Source organism: Brachyhypopomus gauderio, chromosome 4, assembly GCF_052324685.1.
Source record: "Brachyhypopomus gauderio isolate BG-103 chromosome 4, BGAUD_0.2, whole genome shotgun sequence".
NCBI lineage: Eukaryota > Metazoa > Chordata > Actinopteri > Gymnotiformes > Hypopomidae > Brachyhypopomus > Brachyhypopomus gauderio.
In genome coordinates, this window is record NC_135214.1 from 27,626,318 (window position 1) to 27,649,274 (window position 22,957).

The 22,957-nt window shown below is 42.9% G+C and overlaps 1 protein-coding gene across 1 annotated transcript in view; it reads right to left on the reverse strand.

The window, feature by feature from the left end:
• Positions 1–16,386, reverse strand: part of sema6a (sema domain, transmembrane domain (TM), and cytoplasmic domain, (semaphorin) 6A) — a 59,272-nt gene extending 42,886 nt beyond the window's left edge. The window contains 1 exon segment of the mRNA XM_077003498.1: positions 15,698–16,386. The gene's annotated coding sequence lies outside the window, so the exon portion shown is untranslated.
• Between the last annotated feature and the right edge of the window lie 6,571 nt (positions 16,387–22,957).

Genomic DNA, 22,957 nt, shown 5'->3' on the forward strand with positions numbered 1-22,957 from the left:
AGATATGCCTACACCACTATTGCTTAAGCATTTAACTAGAGGCATTTCAAAAGATGCTAAGGCACAACGAATTGGGAGAACCCAATGCAAGAGTTACTATAGCACCTTTGTAAATACGTAATAAGTCTTTACATTGAAAAAAGCACATTAATGTTATGGCCAGTTGAAAGGACCTTGTTAACCTGTAGTAACCTAAGTCAGTGGTAATTTTCTAACAAGCTTATGTTATAGACAGTGGCAGGCATTCTTTATGATCCATGCATGTAGTTGTTTAAGACATTTAGTGCAACTGACAAAAGCTATAAAACAGAGGTCAAGAGTAAATGTTTCACATAACTCTGACTAATAAAGTAGGCTACTTGAAAGGTTTGTAAAGGGATGATGCTGCCAGAGAACAATTTCTGTGAAGGCATCACAGAGGAATGAACAGGGGTATTTATTGGAAACATGTTCTTGCCATATATATCGGTAATTAAATATTACAACCTGCAATATTTAGATTGAGGCTGAGAAAAACTTTGAAATCTTAACATTCAAGCAAAAGTGCAATATATTTAAATTCATCAATATTACAAAGCAGATGGGCAAAAACAAGAACATCTGAAGAAAGACACAAATGGATGTTTGAACACCACCACTCACAGCACAGCTTCTGCTAACAGTGCATAAGAGAAAATTGGGGAGCGCATTTCCAAACTTAAAATGAATGCAGGGTACAGTATGGAGTATTTCAGGTAAATCCCCAATGGAGTGGCTCAATGAGGGGATTATCAGCTTTGCATGGAGGGCCTTCAGATACGGCCTATCTGCCGAGAACAGAGCCCCCTCCAGCCAGAACTACAAATCAAAGTATGCATTCTTTACTTCTCCTTACGCGATTAGGGCCACCTCCATAACAGCAGAATCCATTAACATTTTCCATTTGGACCCATCTCAAATGTTTAGTCATACAGCACTCTATTTTGGAGATTTCTCGCGCTCAGTTCGCTCTGACACTGGTTACCACGCAGAAGCGTCGCATGCGAGGAGATCCTACACGTGCGAATTCACTAAGTAAAGAGAAGTAATCGAGTCCACGGGGTGGAGGTAGGTGAGAAGTCTCAAGTTGAAACCGCACCGGTTTTTCTTTGCGTAGGGTGAATCCAAGGGACATAGGGGTTTTTTAGCAACCTATCCTGACTGGAGAAAGGAGTCTGCAGCCGAGCGAGAGTGGTAGCGCGAGCGGAGTGCCTGAGCGTGTGCGTGCGTGCGTGCATTCAAGCGCACGAGAGCAAAATTAAAGCCAGCATTGTCCTCAGTTCCAGATTAAGGTTTTTTTTTTACGAGGTGACGTAGCCCGCTCCCTGCGCGAGCTCCCGCTGTAATCAAGGTCTGACATGAGCTCACTGAGGGCAGTTCCGCGGTACAATCAAACCGCGCCAAACTGTAACGAAACACCACCCAGCACCACCACCCTGCTGATTACCCTTCATTACACCACCCTATGTAATGAGCGAGAGCGCTGGGGAGACGCTGCCTTTTGTCACATGGCTTCATATCATGTCTATATAAAACCACTCTTCAAGGCCCCAAAACACTGAATAATCCCATGAAGGTATCGCCGCGTTGAAATTGTCTGTCAATGTCTAAATGTAGGGTGGAAAGAAAGCATTTTAGAGCATTTTAGAGAAGTAAATGAATTAATTTGCTCGCTGTGTATAAAAGAACAGGCAGGGTGACAGGCGTGTTTGCTGATATTCTTTTCTTAAACCATGTAGATGCCTGTGAAATGCGGCGCTCACATCCCACTTGACTCCTCCACAAAAATGGGAGCGTCGGCACTGAGGGGGAGGCCCTCGTCGGGTTTATGGCTCTCCTGTGCGCGTTAGCCAGCCCCCATGGTGGAGCGGTATTGCTCAGTAGCACAGCCGTGGGGGAGACGCCTGTTGAGTTCACAAAGCCTCCCTTTCAACCCCCACGCAGACCAGCATCAGTGATGCCGGTTCCTGTGAACCGGTTGTGTGGCACAATGGTTTTCATAGTTGAAAGTAACCATGTTAAAAATGGTCACGGTAATCAAGACTTACGCTGTGTTTAAAGGATGATTGTTTTCGAAACACAGCTTGGTAGTAGAAGGTAGGGCTGCATATCGTTGCATACTATTCGGTATTTTCCATGGCTTGTGTTCAATATTTTACATGGCTTTAGTGAATGCTGTACCTACCAATACTACTTCATCAGTCACAGTTGAGTTTGACGGAAGATGGTAGGCTACTGCTTAACCCTACCCGGTTTCGATTGGTGCTACATTGCTAAAAATACATTATTTTTAAAAAGAAAGAAAGAAAGAAAGAAAGGTTTAAAGTGAGGAAACACAAGACTAATCTTTCTGAAATAATAAAATAAGACATGTTTAGAAGACCAGTCAAAGCCATGTTGCCAGATATTTTTTACCCGCTCCTTTTTGTCCAACCTTAATGTATAAATGTACTTCAACTACTAAGTGAACTGATTTACAGAATATGACTCACAAAGCTACCGTTCCTAATGAAGTTATGTCAACTCAAAGAGGCAAGCCAATCAGCACCCATAAAGCATTTGAATGAACTCAGTTGCAGGGTTTTAAAGTGCACTGCTGTCAGATTGTGACTTGAGAATACTGTCCACTGAGAATTCCTGGTGTTCAGACCTGAACACTACTTTCAGGCCATTAAGAAAATTGAATCTCTCTCCTGGACTTTCTTGAACAAATTTGCATTTTTACATCCAGTGGACACTGGAGAAACGCACCTGTCCACAGCCGTCGTCTAACAACTATCCAGCATCTGGCTACAGAGGACTCTGTTGGCCTGGCTATATATTGGATTGCATTTGACATTTTAAATCACGCTGATTTAAATCCCTCTGAGCTAGATATTATTGATAATAAGATTCTGGACAACTCATATTCTTAAGTAAAGAAAGTCTGATAACAAAGGACAGCAAGTGAAATGAACCTGCATCTGCAGAAAAGGCATTAATATAATGTGTCTCAAGTAATATCTGATACAACAGTGTTTTCTGGAGCAATACTCATTTTTTTTACATCTCTAGTATCTAATGTAATTATGAATACTTCACATGAGTTCAACTTAGAAAATTTCAAACTTCACCAAGTTCAACAGACAAACAGATTCCCAAATTTATATAATCAGACTCTACTTCAACGCTGCACAAAATGATTTACACAAAATTATGTGTGAAGATGCCTGCTGAAATGAATCTGTTTTAAGCCCATTCATCTTCTTTGAATCAACCTGCTTACTGTACTTCCATCTCCCTCGCTGCACTTTGAAATGGCAAGTGTTAATTACTTAAAAAAAGCATTATCATTGAGCTAACACAACATCCTAATCATGGCCAAATCAATAGCTGGTATGTTAAAGACCCACTAATGCCTAAGAGGCCATGATACATGAGAAATAATGACCTCTCTCTTTCTGTCTCTAAGCGCAGCCAAAGGGCCTTTCAAGCAGTGAATCAATATGGAGCTCCTGGAACAATTCTGACGACGTCACTGTCCTTGTTGGGAGGTGAGAACGTAGCAAATGCATGGGAAGCTCATCTTCCTGGTCCACCAGGAACAGTGGCGTGCCGAAGGGAAAAACGCAACAGAGACAAAGTGTTGCAAGCTGGGAGAGAAAAGGGCACGAGGGAATAAAAGGAGGTCTTCACACACGGATGGACAAGTAGGTCAGAGATAACTTGTTGAGGCCAACAACTGGGATGATTCGCTCCCGCGGTCGGCAATAGGACTCCTCAGTCTCTTCCCACACTGGCATTGTTTGACGGAAGCTCCCCCAACCCCCTTTTCAGGGCCACCACCACGTGATGCCCACCAATGCTTTTATGAGAAAGCCTTGGGGAGACAAAAAAGGACCCTAGCCGAGGCCACCAATTAGCCGAGCCCCATGGGGTGACATGGGGCATGAAAAGGGCCAGCCCGCACCTACAACTTCCTCAACCCTCCGAGCGACCAGGTCCATGGTATCTGTCACGGAACTCGCTGTGAAAAACACCAAAGGCATCCCCAGCCTTGGTCGTCATCAATCCTCGATCTGTTGATCACCTGGCACAAGGTGAGTTTCACGACATCGTTTCTTCTTCTTAGACATTGTACAACTCGGGCTATACGACTCTGAAAGCAGTGCAGGCAAGGCCAGGCAAGAGAGGCTGGATCCAAATGGAGAAACCGTGCCCTGCATACAGGATGGGGCAGTAGGTGAGGCTTTGCTGTATGGCAACCCACGTGTCCAAGGTCTCATGTGGCCGCCTCCTTCATTCACAACACCAGGGCTGAGCAGGATTACCGGTGGACTTGCTCATTAACTACCCAGCAGCAACAACAAAAGACTGTAAGCATTATACAGGGAACAATCCCTACAACATGTCGCTGTCACTTCCAAATTTTACATACCTATTAAGCACGGAGAATGTTAATGGCTGTATCCAGTTACCTTCTATTACCTTACAGGTAAACGGAGCACCACGGCGCAGGCGACGGCAATGGGTTGCCGCTACCGCTAAATAACACGTTTTCCTAGCATGCAAATGCACTGTGAAAGAAGTCAGATAAATAATTTCAACCAAATATAAAATACATCTTTGATTCTATGTTAAATCATTGACAACTTAAGGGAGCGGCCAAGCAAACTGCCCAAGGAATAGAGTCAAACGCTAGTGTCTGTGTATAACACAGGAAGCCATGCTGAGTAGATGCTCCGTTTGCTTTCATGTGGTTCTTTTCCCATGATAAATAGCAGACGTGTTTGGGATCGAAATCTCCCTCTTTGCTGATACATCCCGTTCCCTCCCAGCAGCTGGAGGAAAAACACCTCCAGGGGGGCGATTCCTCTTGGTCACATCATTTGAATGAACGCTACAGCACCAGAGTCTCGTAGGAAACTCTACAGCCTTCTGCCAGCAACATCACACGCAGGATCTGGAATTATTCGACCAGATTTGCACTTGACCTAGATCTGTGTGGAATGCGAGTTTGCAATTCACCTTTTATGTGGTCCAGTTCCCATACTGCAATCAAGCCAAAATGCTTTGGTGTGAATAAGCAGCTTCCTGTATAGCACAGTTTTCTCGACAACCCACTTGCTGGCAAAATTATTGTTATTCTCCTCGTTAATCCCTCATAATCATAATGTTAGAGGTCTAAGTGTGTGTACACACACACACACACACACACACACACACACACACACACACACACACACACACACGTGCATGCACACACACACTCACTAACAGTTGAGCAATTGCATACTGTCCTTGACCTCTTCGTTTTTTCACCTATTCAATGAAGTTACTACTCCATAGTCAGGTTGGCCTCTCAGTCAACATGGTTGCTAGGTACGTACACCAATACAGGCTACAATCCCACCCTGTGGTAAGATACCCATAAACTATGAGCATGGAGTCGATGGAGGATACTGACTTTCCTTAAGTCTTTGAAATATATGCAATGAATAGCAATTAGGCTTTCTTGACATTTTATAAATAGTGGATGTAGGAGCTAGCATCTGTGTGAGGTCCAGCTCCCCTATGTTGGCTATCCAACTTGAAAATTCCCCATTTTTGCTACCGCGGGTACCGTCTGACTTTAGGTAATTGGATGGCTTCAGTGCTTCAGTGAAGACTTTGTGGGTGCCGCTCAGCAAGTGGCCATTATCATTCAATTAAACTTCAAACACGCAGTTGTCCTCTTTCCAGACACAGCTAGCCTGTTCACTCTTTCACTCCTATGCTGCCCGCCATAGATTAATGACTCCAGGTTACCACAGCAAAGGAAGTTCAAGACTGTGCCCCAAAGGCAACGAGACTGAGTTCTAGCCTAAACAACAGGAAATCTTTTAGTCAGCAAGGGTTGTGAAGGTCTTGCTTTTGATAAACACTAGGCTTTGCTGTGCAGTTCTCAAGACAAGTTGATTAGGCAATCTTAATTTTCTATGGCCTCCACACACACACACACACACACACACACACACACACACACACACACACACACACACACACACACACACACACACACACCTCTTATCTTACATTAACAAGTGATAAGATGTTCTGTAGCTGACTAAAAAAAAACCAGATGAAGCATGCAGCTGGTTAATTTAGTTTTGTAGGACTCTCATTGCTTCTCGTCAGTACCTGGAATCCCCACCTCCAATAAACAGTAAGAGCTTTAGAATACGTTTTGCATTTTTCGTTTCCTCCTGACCTTCTGACTCACTGTCTGCTTGGTATCGTCATTTTGCTGCCAAGTTGCTACTGTTCTTGACTCGTGAAAAACGTAAGTTGAAAGTGAATCCTACTCTTGTTGTGCATTTAATCATTAGACAATGGCTTTTATATTAACTATATATGCCAGCAACCCCCACCCACTCCCCTTCCCCTGTTCTGCGCAGGGTCAATTAAGCCACCTAAACACTACACACTGTCACATTCCATACGGGAAGGGGGGCGTCACCAAGTGAATGACCACTTTCATTAAAGCAACTTGGAGAAACAAGTTCAGGAACAATTACCATATGAAAAAAAGTGGAATAATTTACGAGCTCGACAGATTTCCCCTGGTCTTCAACTGCCTTCTTTGGAACACCATTAGCATGGAGGCTACGGTAAACTCTTCCACTAGTACCCAGTGAATGGGGCAAAGAGCGTTGGTATCTTCAGAGAGATTCTACTGTCAGTCTCTTTTATGCCAGAACAACCATGTGATTTTACGTGGATACATTTTGGCTGCGTCATTTTGAAAGGCCTATAGTTCATTCTTGGCTTTATTAATATGGCAGTTTAAGATTTTGTGATGTATCTCATTCAGCAGCTTTTTCAACAAAGTGAAAACACCCCACAATACAGCCTCTCTTTTACAGATGTAGAATGTGTCATAGCTGCTCACTTGACACATTCTGTAGTTCTTTTTACTGAGGCAAACCTCTGAATATCATTTCTGACTTGGTAACAGGAAGGCTTCAGAACTCTTTCTTGTGATTCAGCTTGTTCATCTCATTTACAGTAGCATGTCCGGAATCGAAACTAATCTAACAAATGTGATAAAAGAATATTGCACCCGGTGAAATATTGCTACATGGTTTATAGTTATGGTTTATGGTCTTTCCTGAACCCTTTCCTTAACTCTTTATCCAGTATGCTCTTTAATGAAACCTTCTTGACATCTGACCAGAAAAACCCAAGAAACCCGATCGTTTCGATATCCCTGAATCAGACACCCATCGGTCCGAGGGGGGACACTGGACCCAGCACACGCGGCCAGGCGTCATATGATCCATTAAAAGCAGAACCCATTAAGATACCAGACCTGCAGCTGATGCCACACCCGGACTGGTGGGGCACACGCGTATAGCTAGGCAGCTGTCCACCCACCGCGTGTGTCTTGAGTTTCTGGCATAGTCACGTTCCAAAGGCTTTGTGTCATCGCCAAGTAAAGCCAAGTTAAAGCAGAACCGAGGCCCAACAGACAAGCGTCCGGCACCCTGTACTTGCTACTAGCGATTGTCTTCCCGCCTTTTCTGAGATATTTTGTGAGCACCATGAGGGGGACCCTTAATGAGCCTCCACTTTGAACTGTATTTTCGTTCGCAGAAGCGAACTGAGCTGTTTGCCAACACTTGGGTTTCCACATTCACACCTGCTGCACTGAGATACTGGAAAGGGATGAAATGACTTTTCGAGAGAGCAATGCTTATTCCAAGTGAGAAATATGTTACTGAGCGGATCAGAACGACCTAAATATTCCTACACAAGATCTTGGCTCTTGTGGAACCAAGAAGTAGTTGTTTGCGAATATGAGGATAAACAAAGTATTAAGTGGTTTCATTGATCAGAATCTAAGCTACCATTCGATAACCTCCAAAACGTAATACAATGCATCTGTGCGAATGAATAAAAATCACCAGCGGCTTTAAATAGCCCTTCATAGTCGGCCTCATAAAATCAATAGAGCCAAACCACAGCCTCTCCTTTAGCATGAGTGTGAAAGAACACTGAAGGGCTGACAACCTACAGAGGATAATAGTTTTTAAAGAGAAAGATTCGTTATAAAGTCTTGGGAAAAAACCGCTGGCATGTGTGAATGGACGCAGCAGTTACAGCGATAAGGACAACTGTAACTGTCAGTGAAGTCAAATAAACTAGACATGAGCAATGAAAAAGTGGGACGGCACGCACAATTTCACTTATACTAGCAAACCAGCAATAAAGTGTGTTACACTGTCACATCAGTTGTTGAGGCACCTCCTCCTAATTTGAATAAAGGCGTGGTGTAGTGCTTGTGCATTTTGCCTGTATTCTTAATGGATGTTTCTCAGTAGTGTGACATGTCAACCAAGCAGAAAGACAAATGGATCCCAGACAGATCAGCCGGGTCACACAGACGGAGAAGCTGACAACTTAAAGAGACCATTGTGTCATTCCAGAGTATTTTACACAATACGACGTATTGCCCGAAATCACTGTAACCTGCTACAGATGTGTCATTTGTACACCCACATTTTATTTAGCCCACCCTAACCCAGCTTTGCAAAAGAAGGCTAGTTTGTTTGTTTTTTTATTTTAAAAAAGTGAAGAAAACGCGGCCGGAGACAAAGCGACGAAAGACTTTCAACTCAAACCAGCGGACTTATCGTCTCCGAGTGTACGAGGCGGTGTTTGTTTTAGGTACGCTCCCTGTCATTTGGACATGCAGCTGGCCTTGACTGAGTATGCCTCAAACGAAGACTACAGAGAGGAACATAAATCCAGGGGGGCCTAAGGGAAAAAGATCAAAGTCAGGTGGGGAGGAAATGTTTCTGCAATAATAATGGCTGGATCTCCTGCACTCTCATATGTAGGTCAATTGTTGCACAGGAGCTGTGCGCCTGGATTGCGTTTCGTTCCTCCCTATCCAGTTGCCTCGTGTTCACTCGTATAAACTATCCTGCGGCCAAAGCAAGGAGGGAGAAACTCAACGCGGTGGAGATGTCCGCTGACAGTGGGGTTTATTGCTCAAAGGCAAGTGGCCTGGCACCATAGTTTAACATTAAGAAATAGAGTGAGGCAACCAGAATTTTGAACTTTGAAAGTCTAATAAAGCATATTAATTTACACAAGACAGCAACTATGCCAACAACACATATCAACGTGCCATTTGTCAGTAACACTTAGGAATGAACTTATTTCCATATATTGCGTTCAGTGACTGTAATGAAATCAATGAAGTCATTCACCTTATAATGCATGAGAAAGCACATGTTTAAAAATAAGTATCTTTATGAGGATCAACATTTCTTCTGTCATTTAGCTCTGAAAATGGGTCATTCGGGGGGGGGGGGGGGGGGGGGATTTACATGAAACAGATCCACAAGATTACAGATGAAAACAAAACACTGAATAAACTGGCTTGTAGAATAAATATGTCTGACAGTGGCCTGTTTGTTATAGCTCCACCCCACGTGTGGTTCCTCTTGTGGCAGAGGAAGGAAACAATGTCAGGCTGTTGAGCAGGTCCTTTGAGAATGATAAGTGCCCCTGTCTCGTTTCTGTACACCGGGCAGACAGACATGCAGGGGCAGAACACTGGGGGCCTTGTGGTTGAGCTTATGTTACCAGGCACACGACGCCACATGGCTGCAATTTGTTCATTAGATATGTAATAAACGTACACAAAGGGCTATTATTGTTAAACTTTCACTGACGAGTCTCAGAAAGTTAAAACCTCCCCGGGGCAGCCGTCAGCGTGCGCTCAGTCGGTCAGACCATACAGAAATCCTCTGGAACAGCTTAAGAGTAAAAATTTGGACAATGCAAAGTCTGAAGTCAAGCAACAAATATGCACACACACGGAGAAGCACATCCAGGAATTCTGAAGATTATTTGGGGGCGCTATTTACTTGCAAGTAATTCATCTGACAAAAGCCTTTCATTTCAGATGAATATCTTAGCACTGCCTTATGTAAATTTGCCAAGATTTGAGAAGAATGATATGCAAAGGCGGAACTTCACCACAGCTCGAGATAATCTAGTCTTCTTGAAGCATTACAGCAGATGCCTCTCGCTGTGACGCAATCCCCTAAAAAAAAAAAAATCTGACAATCCTTCAAGAACCACATCGTCCTCGCCAGTCCCACCTGCAGAAAGGAAAGGATGATGCAACGGAACCCGCAACCATATAACCTAAAAGCCACCAGGATGCCTCCATCAGCCGTGGAAAAAAAGGCCACCACCCTTATTTTGTAACTCTAACGGGTGGCCTGTGCAGGAAAGGTCACTGATATAAGAGAAACAGAGTGCAAATCACACGGGGCTGGACTCCAGCCCGACAGCACTGACAATGACAAGGTTCTTCATTCAGAAATGTAGCCACATGAAAGGCACAGGAGAAAGTCTTATGATTACAGTCCTTCGGTCTCTACTTGTTCTGTGCCCTAAAAATACAACTCTAGAAAAAGCAAAGTGATGAGGAGTTACGGCGGAAGCTTGGCCATTATAACAAGACAGATGCGTTCAGGGTTATAGCTAGCAATTCAATCTATTCTTATATGAGGATTGAGGAAAGTAATGGAATAATAGCTAACGTAATTCTTAACAAGTATTCAGCCAAAGAGACTTTGCCACCGTTCCGGTTCGCCTTGTGACGGGTGACCAGCCTATGCCAACCTCATCCACTTGGAAAACGTTGATGTAAAATGATCCACGTTCTCAGGTCCAGACCTCGCACTGCAGAGCATCGTTTACACTTCAGGCTCTCATATCCGATGAGTAGGCTCAGTTCGGCACATCTTACGAGACCGCTGCCAACCACCGATGTACACTGTGTCACCACACTGGCAGTCGAAAACTCATCTCCCAACCAGTGTGATACTGAAAAACCCCTCGGCTACCAAATCAACATGGCAGTTTCATTCTTTCTATATGAAAAAAATAAGATATTACTTATTTCACATATTATTAGCATCTCAGAAAGAGCGATCCAATCATACTAATGACTGCCATGCATTCGTTGTCAGGCAGAATCTCTTGGGGCGAATAATTTCCACACCATCTCGATCGAACTGCCAACATGTGCCAGAATGACCCTTTCTTCAGCCTCCTAGCTGCTTTCTGGAGAGCGGAGACATGGCTTTGCTCACACTTATCAACACCTTAGAGCAATCTCCCATCGAAAGGGCCTCGGTCCGATCCTGAAAACGAGCACCCTCTGCTTACCCGCCGTCATCTCTCGTACATCTCAGAGAGCCCCCGTCTCCATCACGGCCAATAACCCTCTCCACCAAATGCCAGCAGATTGCCAGAAAGGCCAGAGAGGCCCCTTTAAGCACCACCCCTGCTGGAGAGGCTGTGTGGAATCTCCGGCCCTGCACGCTCCCTGCCTGCCCCTTCCCACAGACACCGTGGCGCTGTCTTGGGGCCCGAAACTATGGCAACGGAATAGGAGAGCGCTCGCCATGGTTAATAGGCTGACTGCGCTGGGGGGCAAGGCAACGGCACTCTCCATCCTCAACAACCCCGCGCCGCACACCGCTCCGGCTTTCGTGAACCCGAGACCCACGGGGAAACGCAGCGCGCCCGGACCCGGGCTTGGGGGCGGGACGCCCGCACCCACCCGATGCTGCCGAAAACTCCTGGACCGTGGAAAAACACGGGGCCTGCATGGTCGCTCACGAGACACAACAGTGATGCACGTGTGTGGAGGAACATCCCCGATGTGAACAGGAGAACACAGGTCCTGCGCTATCAGTTAACCGTGACCACATGACACCTCACTGCGCAGTGACTTAATATAGGGATATTTGCTTACCAAGTGACACCATGCCACGGAAACAAGTAAATTGAGTGACCATGAATCAACACACCAAGTCAACAACAACCCTTACCTTTTACATTGTGCTTACATGTTAGCAAACACTTGAACCGTTTTGTAGGGACGATGAGTTAGTTCAGTATCGTAAGTATCGTTTTGCCTCTGTTAAACACAAATTTTAATGAAATCGATTATACCCGGTGTCAACTGAATGCTGATATTCATCAACAGAGGCAATAATGGCATTAGGGCTATACATCTATAGAACATTTTCAAATGAACCATCATATGAAAATAAAATCATAACCCGTCATAACTGGCAAAGCCTTGTCCAGCTCTCTGCTGCGATGCATGAAGGACGAAATCCCAATTTCAAACATGACTTTGGATCTAGTCTTCATATTGTTCAGGCCAGCTGTATTTCAAATTAAATTTACATTACAATATAACCATTCATGAGCAAGGGAAGCCACAGACACCACCACTAGCGGAGGACTGTTGTTATAATCCATGGCCAGGATTAAGAGCGTGTGGGCTAGCACAACATAATGACAAGCTAGCTAGTTGATGCTAGTTTTCTCCATCTGCATACCAATTTTTCCTGTACACAGTATTATTCCTGACCATTGTGCATTCGCAGTAAGATACTGGCTCATAATGGCTTAGTTGTGAATGGAACTGAAACCATTACGTTTTATTTTGACATATAAGCCTTTATACAAAGAGCATATAAAATCACCTAAAACTGCTCCAATTATCAGCCAACTTGCCACCCAGCCCATGCACTCATGAATAATACATGACCATGGAAATCACATGAAGCCCAAAATCCATGCGACATATCGACAGTGCATCGTAACTAAGTGTAATTCCTAAGCCCACATCAATTATTCAGGTTGAGCAAATCTGCCTGTCCTTGACAGAGAAAATATAAATGTGCCACTGCAAGGAGCGATTCAAGAGCCCACCAGGGTGGCCAATCCAGATCCGTCACACAGAATGGCGTCCGCGCTGCCATTGTTAAGGAGTAAAGATCAACTGCCACACCGAGCAGAGCTCCGCGTAAAAGCACATTATTTCTTGCACTGCCTTGCAAAGTTCATTTGACGCCAGGCATCACTACATCAACAGGAAAATTGATTGCATTTTCAGATTGCTGAGATTCAGAAGAAAATAAAATCCAGCCAGCCTTTCTGTGTCATTGGTGCTTTCTGTGCTGCTGTGCTGGGTCTATATCATAATGCCTTGTTCTTCCATATCCATATATACACACACATGCACACACTCATGCATGCATACATGCGTCATTTCTTTTTCAAGTGCCCCAAGAGCCTCGTGCAACTCACAGACTCTACGTGGTCACGTGTACCTAATGCTCACAGAGCATCACCGGATTCTGAGTGCACGGTCTGCCCTTTGCATGTTTGCAATGTAACTGTATTTGTGAGGATGCTGCAAGCCATCTGGCGAGCTGATAGGTGGGATGCATCATCACTGCTGGCTATGACCAGGAACCTGCCCCCCACCCGCCCAATTGATTCTAAGACCCCCAACTGAATCAATATTCGAGGACTCGGCGTGCTGTGTTGCATGAAATACACTGTCAGCATTAGAAAATGCAGCATGAAACACTCAGCAACAAATCTAATATCTGCAATTAAGGAGCATCGTTCAGAACAGCTCTTCTACAATAACTGTACCAAATTATATCAGTAGCATTTGAATGTATAAATAAGCAGGGGCAGAATGCATTACACTAACTTGCCTCTTAACAGTGGTGAAGATTTTGCAGTATACATTCTGTAATACTGTACATATGCACATGTAGGCTAGTCTCATCAGTGCTTCAGGAAGAAGCTTCATTCTGTGACCGTAGAGCAGCAAACAGGTCACCATTTTTGATGGCTGAATACGTGATCCCATTGTACCACAATGAGTGAGTTAATAACCAATCAGAATGTTTTTAGGTGCTGTGATTTCTAATGGCTGTGTACTGCTAGCTCTCTGCTGATCCCAGACATAAATGAGTGTGAGAGGATGACACAACATCTGAAATCATTCTGACTGGTGTTTAACTTATTAGACTAGACTGGACTGGTGTTTATTATGAAGGCAATGTATTCACGTTCTGATGACTGCACATGAGTGTCATGGTATCATGGTCAATCATGGATTATGATTCCTTACAGTAAAATGTGTAAAACTTGTTATTTAAATAGTGTATGGTATCATAGGTACACAGTTTAAGAGCAAGATAAATATACAGTCTACAGTCACTGAATTCGATGGTCACAGATTTCTGTGTAACCCCATGTCTGATTTATGACAGACTAGACACAGGAACTTCACAACCATTGTAATAGCCTGGAGCCTTATCAACAGAAAGCCCAGAAATTGCTCGACAAATGAAACGAGCGTAGGAAAAAATCGAAAACCCACAGCAATTTAAAATAAAGAACTAAAATCCAAGCGCCCAAAAGACCATTATAAAAGTCTCGTTCGGTTATGCGAATATAAAGCTATGGGTAGTTTTGGAATCTTGGCATGGCAGCTTGTCATCAGAGAAAGAAAGCATGCGAGAGAGGCGGACAAAAAGACTAACAATCACCATCTAATGATTCGCCATCAAATACATTACCATCATATCATCGGTGTTTAGAGCACAGATACGGAGAATCGCGAGAGACTCAATGGATCTGGGCTGGGCTTTGTCATGTTGTTAACTGTGCAGAAGCAGATGCCCTGTATTGTTGTGAACAGCCAGGACTCAGGCTCTTTGAGGGTGGAGAAGCTGGTGGAGACGGAGCAGACGTGGTCACACCCTGTGTGACCTCAGGGGCCAGAGGCAAACTTCAGCTGGTGCTCACCCTTCTGCATCTCGTCATCCACACCCCCTAACAACATTCCTGCACCTGTAACTTTAAAACGGCGATTTCCCATTTTGGGGGGAGAGAGAGAGAAGCTACAAACCCATTCGTTTTTTGTCTTCTTTTTTAAAATTAGCAAATGTTCTGAACCACACTGCAATATTTACCTACACAAAATGATTATAACTTAAGAGCCTGTAAACTGTACAGGAGCTGTATAACTGGACCGAGCTGACAAAACAGATAGATTTGAGTAGACCCTCATGTTAAGACCCGCACGTAAAGCACCAGAAACGGACAAACAAAATCTGAACTTTGTTTGGTCTCAAAGCGCATATGTAGTATTTCACTAAACAATTTCAAGTGGTCGTGGCTAACAGCAAATAAGCAACAGCAACAAAAGTCATTCATTAAAAAAAACAAAAAAAAACAAAGACATCCATTTCAGTATCAATTCCATTCGTTACATTACATGTCGTATTGTGTGAAAAGTAATTACAATACAGCTTTGCACGTGCCTTATTTGAATGACAAAATGATAAAATACGCTTCACGGATAATCCAAGACAAATTTGTGCTCAAGAAATCTCCAGACCATTTACATCTGCGCATCTGAGCTCCAACGCGCAATGGACAAGCCACCTGCAGCCTCATCGCCGCACATTTTAGTTGAAGGTATTATCTGAGTTGGGCTTAAACTTAAACCGCGCGGCAGGTTTAGGTAGACCCGAGTCTAACACTAAAACATCGCCGTAGAAGTTTTGGATAAGTAACGAAGCGCGCTCGTGTTAGTCTGGCCGTAACACCTCTGTGGTCACAAACACTAATGCAAACTAATAAAAACAAACGCCATTTGCTTGAAGATTAACGTGACCTGTCGTGTCTTATCGTCAGTGCTCCGAGGTAAACGTTGATTCAAAACGGCACTTGTTTAAAATTGATAAACAACAATCGGTAACGTGGTCTACTTTTCCCGGAGCGTCGTTGCTTCATCGTTACATACCGTATTAGCGCACCCCTCTTTAAATCGGAATATCCATTTGGAAATCCAGTTGAGATCCGACAAAGCAATCCGTGACAGCAAATGAGCAGAATAAAAGTGAGGTCCGAGAACTAACACCGAACTGGCTCGAACCATTCGCAGCCCCGACGCGCAGAACCTCCACAAAAGCGGTGGGTCATCCTATTTGGAGATGAAGCCTCCTCACTAGTACACAGATCTCAGCTGTCACTACACACCGGGAGGAGCGAAACTGTAGACTGGAGCCTGCTGCACGGAACGGGATCTTTTGTTTCATAGTGGCGCTGTCAGCGCGGTCCGGCATCTTCAGCGACCCGGCTCGGTTTCGTGGACCGCTTTGTTCGCCGTATAGACTAAAAAGCTGTCAAGTTATAATGCATATCTGAAGTGTCTGTTTTCTTTTTTTCCTGGTGTTTTCTTTTCAGTTAATTAGACAAAACTGTGTGATTTCACGGAACAATGGCGACAGACAAAACGCATCACATTATGAATGAGAGGCGATCCGTCTAACCCCATCATCGCGCAGTTTCAACCCCCAACGAGACGCAGACAGAGCGGCCAGGCGCGGCTCGAGGCCTCCTTGTCTTTGTCTGTAGGAAGAACCACTCCGGTGGTCCCGTCATCTCCAGGCACAGGCTTTATAATCGCCCTTCAGGCTGATCTCCACACCGGCCAATCGGTTCAAAGAACATACAGCACTATATCCATTCAGGATTGCTACTACTCATTCAGCTTGGGCAAAGTTGCAAAGCATTTTATTAAAACCAGAGCGTTAAGGGTCCATCCAATTAAACAGTATTAAAAAGGGCCAGGCATTATATGGTTACATTAACTCAGAACAAACCACGTGATCAGGCTTGTTTTCCCACATTTCAGAGGTGCTTAATCAATTTCCAATTGACCCCGTGTAATTAAAGTGTGCTTCTCACCATATGTGAGGTGCATTCTCATTTGACCCCACAGAAAAGAACAGTTTTAAGGGTCATCAGTTTAGCCCAAACACAAAACCACACTGTGATCCTGGTTTCTAGACCACAAATATAAGTCTGGTTTTAGATTGGTTATTCACCATTGGCACTGCATTTTAATTAAAAAAGAGGTTTAACCCATGTCCTCCTGAATTGCATCAATTGTTATTATTATTATGATGATGATTATTATTATTATTATTATTATCATTATTACTATTCTACAATAATGTAAAGGGTTGGGTGTGCTGCTACTACTACTGCTATAATAATAATTATTATTATACAAACTGAAGTTTGGGGAATAAACGTTGGAGTTTTATGTTTAAAAATGTGATTACTGTAAATACTATTACTACTGCTTCTACTACTAATAATAATAATTGTAAGAAATAAGAAGTAGTTGAAGAAGAATGTGTTGTAATGTTTTACTTTACTGTTTAATAATTTCACAAGTAAGCTCTTGTCTGTGCTGCAACATTCAATTAGCACAACAGCTCAAGCTAGTTAGAGCTGAAAGATGTGGATACATCAGTTTTAGGATGCGAGACAGGGTGTCAGAAATGCTCCAGGCCTGTTTGTATCGGTTCGAAGATCAACGTCTTAAACTCAAGCCTGGCATCTGCATGGAGGGGTCACTGCGAGCTATGAATAAGTTATGAATAACTCTTCACTGTAATGAAAGAAATAGACAGGGACAGCTGGAGTGCTGACCGTTCAAATACATCAGTGGAGAAGGTCTCCTCCGTGAATGGGTTGCAGATGAGGTTCTCCAGAGTCTCCTGCTACCCTTTCAGGTCAGTCCACATGCTCAAGGTAAACCTGTGGATCCGAGCAACTAAGCACAGTTCCCGTTGATGAAATGATCCTGGCAGCGACAGCCGATGTTCTCAGCGCATGAATTTCAGTGTGTCTCTTCTGAGGATGCGAGAGCAGCCAACGTGCGTGTGGAGCTATATCTACCTATTCGAAGTGTACATTTCTCAAGCCCCCGGCGGCACGACTGAGTCACTGATCCTCTCCTGCTACGCTTCTCCTACGGAGACGTCTGGTTGGCTGCTCGATGACCCTCGAGTCAGTGCACGGCGAATTCCATATCAAACGCGAACCGTGCGAGCTCACTTCATCCAACTTTCTATACGCTGCGGCGCTGGCATTTGGTTAAGACAAATTCCAAGACACTGGATTCTGATCTCTTCACCAAGGGCGAGGCATTTTGAGAAATATGTGGTTTCTGGATGAGAGTGTCATGAGCGCAAACAAATCAGTTTCTCTTGTTCTTGTGCAGCCTAGAGAAACACAATGGCAACCAAGATCTACAAACATCAGTTCTGTTTTGATGGTGCCATGTCGAGCAAATCACTTAATGATTCTTCACAGCATCTCTGTAATATGATTTCTCTTGACCACAGGGACAAGACAAAGAACCACAAGCTGCATACTAACTACAGCTGTTTAAAGTGATGACTTTTGACTTTATGAACGCTATGTGACACTGACAATAGTGCAACTGCGCATTTTTCTGAAAATGTGGATAGACGCAGCTCAAGAGATTCTGAGTATCTTCTTTAGTAAAACTTAATCAGCATTACAGCATCATTCAAGCACAAACACATCAATTGTAAAGCAATTTGCTCCACTGTACAGGAGAAAAACACATGCCTCATAAGAGTATTGAGGCCAAAACTTCTCTCACCACAGATTTCCCCAGGAAACCCCCACAGGGGTCTGAAAAAACCCCAGCAAGACAGCTGGCAAAGGCATAAGAGGGAACATGTGTCCTTCCTCCTCCTAGGTAGGAAGTCAAGATAAGCAAATTTATTGTCATTCAAAGTCCTCTGGTCAGAAACTGTATGACTCCTTGTGGGCAATTTATGGGCTATTTAAACATTCCTTGGTGGATTTGTCAAATAAAACCAATTTAGAATGCTCAAGAAATCTGCTGCCAAGTCAATAAATAACACAGAAATCAGTAAATATCATGGCCTCATTTTTGGGACCAAAAGATCAATTTGTCATCGTTATTTTCTGCATGCAATGTAACCACTAAAACACTGAATTATGAGCTTAGCAACAACCCTGTGCATTGCTGAGATTATTTACCTCACATATATGTGAAATACATATTACATAATACAAATTGGTTTATACTACCAAAATGGGAAATTTAAAAATACTCCTTGTTATTTGGCCGTATGTTAATCTTTGAATGTTAAACATTTCAATGTACATCTGTGTCTGATTTTCTGTGCATATGACAAACTAGAAACTAGTAATATTTTAGTATTGAATACATCTTAACTAAATGTTATTCAGCTAACCCATTGAAAATTGTTGAATTTGGCCACAAAGTAAAGAAATTAGATGTAGAAGTTTTCAAATGTTTTATTTAAATAGAGTCATGTGACTGGCAGGTAAATGATTAACTGTGGATCAGGAAAGGGTAAATGATGTAAAAATATTCACCTCTCCTCATTAAACCTGTTTGACAGACTCAGTACATGGTGTTGTCACAGATAGGGGAACGGGTGAGATTTGACGTATTCAGTATGCAATACAAGCCTTAAAAAGCCACATCTATAGCAACTAACAGCCACATCTTTAGCAAAGCACACAAAATAATACATTCTGAAAGGTTTTAAAATCAATGTTGAAAATATAGTTTTTAAGTTGCATGCTTCACTATGTTGTCTATTATTTAAAAACTTCATAGACAGCAGGTACATATAGGACTGAGTGATATCAACATGTCATACTCCATAATTACCTGAAGGGAATACTTGATGCATAGCTTTATAAATAATGAAATGAGCACATATTAATATTAAGGAAGTTTTAATAAGGGAGTATCTTTAAGATGAATCTCCTGTACACATCACAACATCCACAACATAGAGAACCTTTGTTTGCTGAAAAGGTATGCCAAATATTATGAAACAAGGTGAAAGAACTGCACTATAGTAAATTAGAGACACTGAGAAAACAGTGTGTTGGTTCTACATGTATGGTTTTGTGGGTGCGCGGCCTCAGTTTCGGAGTGCACATGCAGTATATGAAGTGTTTTCCTTGCATTCTCTTTGATTTCTCTCTACCCTATCATCAGGACCTCATGGCTCCCCTCATTATGTAAAGCCCTGCAGTTGTGGTTAGTGCTGGAGCTCAGTGGAGCTCCGGCCTGTCACGTATGGTGCACTCTGGCACAGGTGATGGAGGGATAATGGTGGGGGGGGAGGCGGCCTGACCTCTTCACCCCCTTCCTGGATGCTGCTGGAAAGCTCGTCAGGAAGAGGGCGCGGTTAACGGTGATGGGATTTCCTGACACCGCCACTCCTTTTCCCCCCTCAGACCTATTGTTCCTGCTGCCCCGGGATGCTGCATGGCAAACGCTCACGCAGATTCGGGAGTCTTGGGGGAGACCCGGTGGACGCGAGGTGAGAGCGAGACGCTCTTGGGTGGACGTGTACAGACCTGGGAGATGGGCATAAGAAAACAGAGAATCAACCTCATGGATTGAAAGTCATGTCAGCAGAGACAAAGGCAAAGGCGTCACACGCTGTCACAGGCGACTGTGAGCTGGTGCGCGGCCAGGATCTCGCTGTGATCTGGGGTTTGTGTGTGTGGTGGTGATATCTAAGACAGGGCAGTAACTGAAAGCATGCAGAGGGTGTATTAGTGCAAGAGTTCAACTAAGTGGCACCATGTGCGATCCTATGTCATTTTTTTCCCCTAACACTGCCGCTACCTCCCCTTAAGATGATTTGTATGTTATTATGTGTCATTGTGGTTTGGTACAGCATGCGTCTCTCACAAAGATTGTGCGGCTTCAGCCGAGTGAGGCTTTTTAGTTCCCTTGCCCACCCCGCCCACCCCAGACAGACATCAGAGAGATGGCCTCACTCCGGCTTCAATAGCTTTCTGGCACTGCCCCTCCTGCCTCCAATCCTGTAATTATGGCATGCCAGAGACATTAAAGTAATAAGTCATCGGAGCAGGATACAATAACATCACAAACACACTTCAAGGGGAGCTCACATTTCATGGGCGAATGAATACAAATTTTAGGAATAATTGCATGAACAATTATTTCATTCTTTCAGTGAGCTATGTGGGTATAGGTATTTTGTGTGTTCTGCTGCTGTGTAAGTAGAAGGGCTAAATGTGTTTTTACTGAGAGCAGTCTCATGACACAATCAATTTTTCCTATAACTCATTCAGTTACAGAGGAAATATGTTTTTGTAAGCCCATGTTAGGGTATCATTTGTCAAACGGTACCAGTGGACAGGTCCCCATGCGATTCTTAAATGTTTCAATACTGCCCCCTTGTGTGCCGGTTCAGGCCCACGCTTCGGCAAACAAGGCCATTCAGTGCTGATGCCAAGTGACATAACCTGACAACCCATTTTATTAATGTCTGAGTGGATACTAGACAACAAACATCTGATTTTGAGATTGTGTTGGTGTGAAATAGAGAAACCCATAAATCAAAGACAGACAGAAAAGATTCAGGTTTAAAGTGTTCTGTCTGTTTTCAGACATTTAGGCCAAACTGACAAGAATAATTAATGTATGACTGGCTTGCGGATATTACTATCTGGCAGGCTTTGGAGTTTATTCCAAAAATATGAATATAAATAATTTATCAAGAATGTGCAAGTAAACATTCAGCAGATGTAATTTCTAGTTCATTCTGAACAACTATTCCTCACTACTGGTTATAATAGTTAATAACAAACATCGCACACACTTAATAATCTAAAAGCCTACTCTTTATCATCATCAACTCAAGTCTTTGTCACATATTGTAGGAATAAAATATTTATCTTATACAATACCTTTTGTATACTGTATTAAATTGATGTGTAGCATACTGAAGTATTTTGTATTGTACACAGTACATATTGTAAAAGACAGTTTCACTCTACATGTGTGTCTGTGTGTATGGAATGTAATATTTAGTTTGGATCCTAAACTGCATCCTTAATAGCTAAATGACCTACTTCTTATCAAACAACTGTTACACCAACTGCCACAGTAAAATGTCCTTAAACCATTTTAATGTCAGTGGCATGTCAGGTCCTTCATTATTCATGGGAAGGCTGTCTGTTCCACTTATCTTGGCATCTTTAAATTGAGCTTGAAATGCTATTTCCACATCTGTGCCAATGGGTGTGCATGCAACGTCAGGCAAACATATATTTAAGAATCAGAAAGTGACTGGAGGCCAACATCAGAGCTACTGAAGTTATGCTCATTTTATTTGAAATACCTAATCCATGATTTGACATAAAGCTCTTAGTAGTTAGCAACTTAAATTTAATGATGCAGTTGACAGAGTATTATAGCTCAACAACCTATTTGAAGTAAACTGGTAAAGATGCTACAAATGTTTGATAACACTTCTGTGTGGTAACTTTACAACCTGTAAATACACTGGGGAAATATCATAAACATGGCCTGGTATTTGACTTGCATTTACACATATTCATTTTGTAAATATTTGTCTACCTTTCTGAATATGTTCTTTTAACCACATCTGTTGCTTCCAGTGGGAGGCATGGGTCAATAACAAACCAGGAAAAAGACTACAAGAAGAAACTTTTTTTCAAAGATGGATTTTCTGTGCTTGTTACTCTGAGGATCAGAGCCTCTTTTAATCAGGAACTGAATTTCAGACCAGACTACACACGCCATAGTCCTGGATATACAATTGTTGCAAATTTGGCTCTCTGCCTAAGTATTACTGCATAAAACAGTTACAGTGAAATTCTAGTAATGGTTAGTTTAAAATGTGTATTAACATAGCTTGGTAGCAGAATAATTGTATCTACCTTTCTGCAATTGCTCAATATAAACTTTGAAAAGCATTGGAAGCTAAAATAATTGACAAAACTGATAGCAAGTTCACCATGCATATTAGCTGCAAAGATCCATGAAATATTTCCAAGAGATTTCAAAAGTCATTTAAGAAAATGTGAACCTAATCGATCTTAGCAAGCTTTGCTTAGCAAGCTTTGTGACTTCTGAAGTTATTGTACTCAGATATTTAGCCAGACAAGCCTCCACTTTTTCACATTTTCTTTGCAAAGATAATGTAAAACACATTTAAAAAATCAAACACATTCACTTTCAACGTACATGAATTGTCCACATTATGCAACGCTCATTCGCTTGGTATTCTTCATCCATTACGTCCATCCGTGTTTAACTACGAACTACAATGACAACAATGCATTGCGGTGGAAACACCTTACCAAATATCTTGTCCACATCATA